The 6,868-nt window shown below is 48.2% G+C and overlaps 1 pseudogene; it reads left to right on the top strand.

Annotated features, from left to right (window-relative positions):
• The first annotated feature begins 2,929 nt into the window (after positions 1–2,929).
• On the top strand, positions 2,930–6,007 carry LOC135969480 (large ribosomal subunit protein eL24-like; annotated as a pseudogene).
• The last annotated feature ends 861 nt before the right edge of the window (positions 6,008–6,868 follow it).

Raw genomic sequence — 6,868 nt, 5'->3', positions numbered from 1 at the left:
TAATGCTAGCAAGGAAATAATAGAAATAAGAAAGACTGCTGAGTCGGTAGAGAATGCATTAAAAAGAGGAAGTTGTCCTGTTACCAGTCAGAAATCTTCATTGAGGTCTGTTACGTGCCAGGCCCTTACCTAGGTGTTGTCTCTTGCTTTTATTGCATAAGTAAACTACAGCAGGTACTGTATTTCCTCTTTTTATTTTAATTTCGTTTACTTTTCTTTTCTTTCTTTTTTTTTGAGATGGAGTCTCACTCTGTTGCCTAGGCTGGAGTGCAGTGGTGCAATCTTGGCTCACCACAAACTCTGCCTTCTGGGTTCAAGAGATTCTCTTGCCTCAGCCTCCCAAATAGCTGGAATTACAGGCACACACCACCATGCCTGGCTAATTTTTGTATTTTTAGTAGAGACAGAGTTTCACCATGTTGGCCATGCTGGTCTCAAACTCCTGATCTGAGGTGATGTACCCACCTTGGACTCCCAAAGTACTGGGATTACAGGTGTGAGCCGCCACGCCCGGCCTCCTCTTTTCATTTTAGGTTCAGAACCCTTTCTTTAAAAATTTCATTGTTAGGCCGGGTGCAGTGGCTCATGCCTATAATCCTAGCACTTTGGGAGACCAAGGCAGGTGGATCACCAGAGGTCAGGAGTTCAAGACCAGCCTGGCCAACATGGTGAAACGCTGTGTCTACTAAAGACACAAAAATTAGCCAGGCGTGGTGGCGTGCACCTATAATCCCAGCTACTTGGGAAGCTGAGGCAGGAGAATCACTTGAACCTGGGAGGCGGAGGTTGCAGCGAGCTGAGATCATGCCTTTGCACTCCAGCCTGGGTGACAAGAGTGAAACTCTGTCTCAAACAAAACAAAACAAAGTTTATTAGATACACATATACACACATAACACACACACACACAAACACACACGCATGCACACACGTCCACCCCTCGCTTCGTGTGTCTCTCCCAGCTCTGGCTCTGGGCTCCAGGAGAATGCTGTTGCTGTTTTCACAAAGGCATAGCTTCCTGTGTCATCAGGTGCACCTGTGTTATCACGTGTTTTTATCAAGTGGTGCCCTAGATAGGACTCAAGACCCTCTTTGCTCTCCCGTGGCTGAGGCAGGTGGGAGGAATCCCTCAGCAGGAACCACAAGGCTCTCACAGGATAAAGTGCTGTCGCGTTGGTTTCTCCCCCAAGGACTTCACCAGACTTCATCAGAAGAAAGCAGTGCCAGAGGGGACTGCAGAGGAAAGCTGGGGCTTGGGAAACCAGCAGCAGGGGCCACGTGGGCAGGTGGTTTCTGTGTGAACCTCTGATCTGTGAAACATAAACAGGAAATGTTGAAGGCTTCTCGTGCTCTTTTTTGATATCAAGAACATTCTACGGCACAAAAGAGTTTGCCTCTCACTGTTTCTCATACATGGAGGTTTTCTAACCAGCATCCTGAACAGAATTGAAGTACAAATAAAACCAAAGTAAAAACTAGCTTTATCTCTAGATTTTAAATTTTTCATTTTTTTTTTTATGGTGGCACCTATACTGTTACCTTGTAGGTACCAACTAGAATGTACTTTTTAACCGCCTGTCATTCATGGTTTACCTACTTGGAAGCTCAACCCTGTCCAAGACTGGACCCCAGTCGACTCAAATTTTATCTTAATTTTATGAAGGTCTATCCCACCCCTAATATTCTGACATTCTTAAATACGCTGCTCAGCTGTGCTTGTCAAAGGCAATTGCGTTTGCTACATTTCAGAACAGAGTCCACACAGACCCCATTTGGCTCTGTGCTAGGAATGGCAGCAGTGCAAGACTGTGGAGCTCTATGGTTGACCACAACTTTGATCTTGCTAGGTGCCGCCAAGTTGGAAAAAATTAACTAAGACTGCAGGGTCAAAGAGAACACATCAAAGCATTAACTGCTTTTGTTTCATGTTTCCTCTCCCTCCTTAGAGGGACACAGAAATTAAGAAAATTGCCGGATGTGGTTGCTCACACCTGTAATCCCAACACTTTGGGAGGCCAAGGTGGGTGGATCACGAGGTCAGGAGTTTGAGACCAGCCTGGCTAACATGGAGAAACCCTGTCTCTACTAAAAATACAAAAATTAGCCGGGTGTGGTGGTGCGCCCCTGTAATCTCAGCTACTTGGGAGGCTGAGGCAGGAGAATCGCTTGAACCTGGGAAGCAGAGGTTGCAGTGAGCCAAGATTGCGCCACTGCACTCCAGCCTGGGCAATAGAGTGAGACTCGGTCTCAAAAAAAAAAAAAAAGAAAAAAAAGAAATTAAGAAAATGTATACAGAGTAGGCAGGAACAAAATCTTCTGGTGAATCAAGTCTGCAGGCTTATTAAATGTGACAGTATGCTTCCTGAAGGATTAGAAATAAAGTACAGTGAAGTCAATGCTATAATAGCTCTAAGCAGAGCCAAGCACAATGTCTTTTCCTCCCCTCACAAGTACTGAACTCTTCTTTCAATCTGCTCAGCTCTGGGACTAGGCCAAGCCTTGTCCTCCTGGGACAGCTGCTTTAGGAGCCAACCAGGTGAGCCCAGCCAGTTCTCAGGGAGTTGAATGGCATGGTGGAGAAGTCCTTTCACACCCAAGGCCAGTCTGCGTACCAGGCCTCCCATCCCTGTCCCCCTTGGGGCCTTGAATGTGCAGCCTCTTTCACCACTGTCATCTTCTGGCCTCTCCATGTAGCTTCTCCTCGAATGCCTGCTGGGCATGCCAGCCTCCATTCCTCACAAACTGCTTATGTGCAGGGTGATACTCAGGATATTTGAAAACCAAAACGGTGTGGGCAGGCCGCAACTAAGCAGGAAGGAAAATGGGTATCACGCAGGCATGGCTCCATGTAATTCAGAGAAGCCTCTGCTACCAGGTGTTACCACTTTAGTTTTTGGGCTCACTGGGGAGCCCCAGGGGTGGTCACGAGATGGGGAACATTCTGGAGGCTCAAAAGAGTGGCCGTGCACAGAGTACAACTGTTGTGCGTTGATACACACCCACCTGTCACGTCAGCCGGTCTGAGACCCCACATGCCTTCCCAGGATGTTGCCTGCACTCCTCGCCTTAACAGAAGTCTGGGTTTTCTGTCCTACGCAACTCACAAATAGTGGCCAGCAGTTCTGTGCCATGGAGCACAGGACTGGGCAGGAGTTAGGTTTCTCCTTGACTCCCAAGACTGCTGCTGCGGTTATCATCGTTCCCTCTGTCCTGACCCACGGCCCAGGGTAAAAATTTCTTGAGGCTCATGTCAATGCCATCCCCCTGTGGGCTCCTTCCAGTGGCTGCCATCTGGTAAAGCTCCTGCTGATCTCTAAATGCCATCAAGAACTTTGGTCCATTTTTTTTTTTTTCTCATTTAAGAAATATTTCTTAAGCATTCACTGTGCCAGACAACTTGCTGTACGTCCAGAGATGTATAAAACATGATTCTTGCCCTTAAAGGTAAGCTCATCTTTTTTTTTTTTTTTTTTTTTTTTTTTTTTGAGACGGAGTCTTGCTCTGTCGCCCAGGCTGGAGTGCAATGGTGCGATCTCGGCTCACCACAAGCTCTGCCTCCCGGGTTCCAGTGATTCTCCTGCCTCAGCCTCCTGAGTAGCTGGGATCACAGGTGCATGCCACCATGCCCAGTTCATTTCTGTATTAAGTAGAGGTGGGGTTTTACCATGTTGGCCAGGCTGGTCTCGAACTCCTGACCTCAGGTGATCTGCCCATCTTGGCCTCCCAAAGTTCTGGGATTACAGGTGTGAGCCACCGCCTCCAGCTGTAAGCTCATAATTTAATAAAGAAATATAAAACAAAGAATGACCAGACCAGGTGGTAAATGCCTAAGTGGACATACAGTGTTTACAAATGTAGAAACGTGGGCACATGGAAATGATGATGTACTAGTTTCCTGTGGCTTAAAACAACAGAAGCGTATTCTCCCACAGTTCTGGAGGCTAGACATCTGAAATCAAGGTGACAGCAGGGCCATCCTCCCTCTGAGACTCCAGGCAGAATCTTTTCCTGCCTTCTCCTAGCTTCCAATGCTGGCCATCGATCCTTAGCATTCCCCGCTTCCGGCTGCATGACTCCGGTCTCTGCTGTCGTCCTGTGTTCTCCCCATGTGTTTCTGTCTTCACGTGCCATTTTCCTTTCCTTACGAGGATATTAGTCGTATTGTATTAGGGCCTACCCTCATGAACTCATTTAATTCAATATGCAAAGACCCTATTTCCAAATAAGGTCACATTCCCAGGTACTGGGAGTTAGGACCTCAACATATCTTTTTAGGGGACACAGTTCAACCCATAACAGTTGGATAGTCAGGAGAGCAGGGGAAGGACCAGAGAAGGCTGGCCAGACAGGCTTGGCGAGCTGGTAAACAGGAGTCAGCAGGGCAGGGAGAAGGGTGTTGTGTTGTCTGGAATGATATATGTAAACAGACTGGGGTCCGAGAGGGTGACACCTTTGGAAACTGCAAGGTGTTCAGTCTGACAGGCATAAAGGATCTATGCTCGGTAGTGGCAAAAGATAATCCTACAAGTTGGCAGGAGCCAAGTCATGAATCTCACCGTCTCCCCACACAAACGTGCCTGTACTCCTTTACTCCCCCTTGCTGGCTGACTTTAACCAGTCATCTCAAACCCCTACTTCCCCCTCACTTCCCACATGCAGTTGATCCCTCAGACCACCTGATTCTGCCTCCTAAAAATCTCCTAAATCAGGCCAGGCATGGTGGCCCATGCCTGTAATCCCAGCAGTTTGGGAGGCTGAGGTGAGTGGATCACCTGAGGTTAGGAGTTCGAGACCAGCCTGGCCAACATGGTAAAACCCCATCTCTACTAAAAATACAAAAATTAGGCCAGGCACAGTGGCTCACGCCTGTAATCCCAGCACTTTGGGAGGCTGAGGCAGGCAGAGCACGAGGTCAAGAGATCGAGACCATCCTGGCCAATATGGTGAAACTCCATCCCTACTAAAAAAAAAAATGCAAAAATTAGCTGGGTGTGGTGGTGCACACCTGTAGTCCCAGCTAGTCTGGAGGCTGACGCAGGAGAATCGCTTGAACCTGGGAGGCAGAGGTTGCAGTGAGCCGAGATCGCACCACTGCATTTCAGCCTGGCAACAGAGCAAGAGTCCATCTCATAAAACAAACAAACAAACAAAAACCCAACAACAAAAACAAAAATGAGCCTGGCCTGGTGGTGGGCGCCTGTAATCCCAGCTGCTCCAGAGGCTGAGGTAGGGAGAATCTCTTGAACTGGGCGGTGGAGGTTGCAGTGAGCCGAGATCACACCTTAGTACTCTAGCCTGGGTGACGAGCGAAACTAAACACCATCTCAAAAAATAATAACAATAGTTCTCTTTGCCATCATTTCTCTTCCTGTGGAGCCGCTGTCGTGAAGGTTGAGCTGTGCAGTTTCAGCGGGTACAAGATCTAGCCAGGACACGGAAAGTGCTACGCCAGGACCCACGGGAAGGTTTTCCAGTTTCTTAATGCAAAATGCAAGTTGGCATTCCTTTCCAAAAGGAACCCTTGGCAGATAAACTGTACTGTCCTCTACAGAAGGAAGCACAAAAAGGGACAGTTGGAAGAAATTCAAAAGAAAAGAACCCGTTGAGCAGTCAGATTCCAGAGGCCATCACTGGTGTATCTCTTGCTGCTGTAATGACCAAGAGGAATCAGAAACCTGAAGTTAGAAAGGCTCAAAGAGAACAAGCTATCAGGGCTGCTAAGGAAGCAAAAGAGGCTAAGCAAGCATCTAAAAAGCCTGCAATGGCTGCTGCTAAGGCACCTACAAAGGCAACACCTAAGCAAAAGATTGTGAAGCCTGTGAGTTTCAGCTCCGTGAGTTGGTGGAAAACGATAAACTGGCAGATTAGATTTTTAAATAAAGATTGGATTCTAACTCGAAGAATAAGAGGAAGAACAAGAGGAAGAAGAGGAGGAAGAGGAAGAGGGAGGAGGAGGAGGAAGAGGAAGAGGGAGGAGGAGGAGGAAGAGGAAGAGGGAGGAGGAGGAGGAAGAGGAGGAGGAGGAGGGGGAAGTAATTCTCCTAAATCTGCCTTCTCGATTCTACTTCCACTTTCTAGTTCAGGCCCTCGTGATGACACAGTGGAGCACTGGCCATCTCACGGGTCCTCCTGCTGTCAGGCCCGCGCATCCCCTCTCGGTTCTCAGGGGTCCTCCTGCTGTCAGGCCCGCGCATCGCCTCTCCATCTCCTCTGCCGCTAGAGCCGTCACTCAATGCTCTGGACCGTACCCCTCCCGGGGCAGGAGGTAGGTGGATCCCCATAGTGTCATGAATGATGCTGTTTTAGTCAGCTACCTGAGCTTCACCAGCTGCTTCCTCATCAGATCCCGGCATTCTCCGTGGCCAGCCTGAAGACAGAGCGTTTGCTTTCAGAGAACTCCAGCCTCGATTTGCTCTTTAGTGACTTTTTTCCTACTGTGAATTAACAAGTTGATTTTCAGATTTCATTTTTAAGATGCAAGTTAAATTCTTTCCTAGAATTGAGTCCTTGAATCAATTCACCTTCAGATTGCAATCTGAGTTCCATGTCATGGTTTACAGCTGTCAGTGATCTGACCTTTGGCCACCGGTTCTACTTCTCCTCTACAGGATTTCGGACCCTAGGTGCTATGGAATTATTTGAGTTCCTACTTGGTGGCAGTCTTTCCTCTGCCTGGGATACCGCCTCCTCCCCCTTCTATTTTCTTTTCTTTTCTTTCTTTTTTTTTTGAGGTGGAGTCTCGCTTTGTCGCTCAGGCTGGAGTGCAGTGGGGCGATCTCAGCTCACTGCAACCTCTGCCTCCTGGGTTCAAGCGATTCTCCTGCCTCAGCCTCCCAAGTAGCTGGGATTACAAGGGCACACCACTATG

Source organism: Macaca fascicularis, chromosome 2, assembly GCF_037993035.2.
Source record: "Macaca fascicularis isolate 582-1 chromosome 2, T2T-MFA8v1.1".
NCBI lineage: Eukaryota > Metazoa > Chordata > Mammalia > Primates > Cercopithecidae > Macaca > Macaca fascicularis.
The sequence above is the reverse complement of the archived record's forward strand: the minus strand, read 5'-3'. Positions and strand labels throughout refer to the sequence as shown.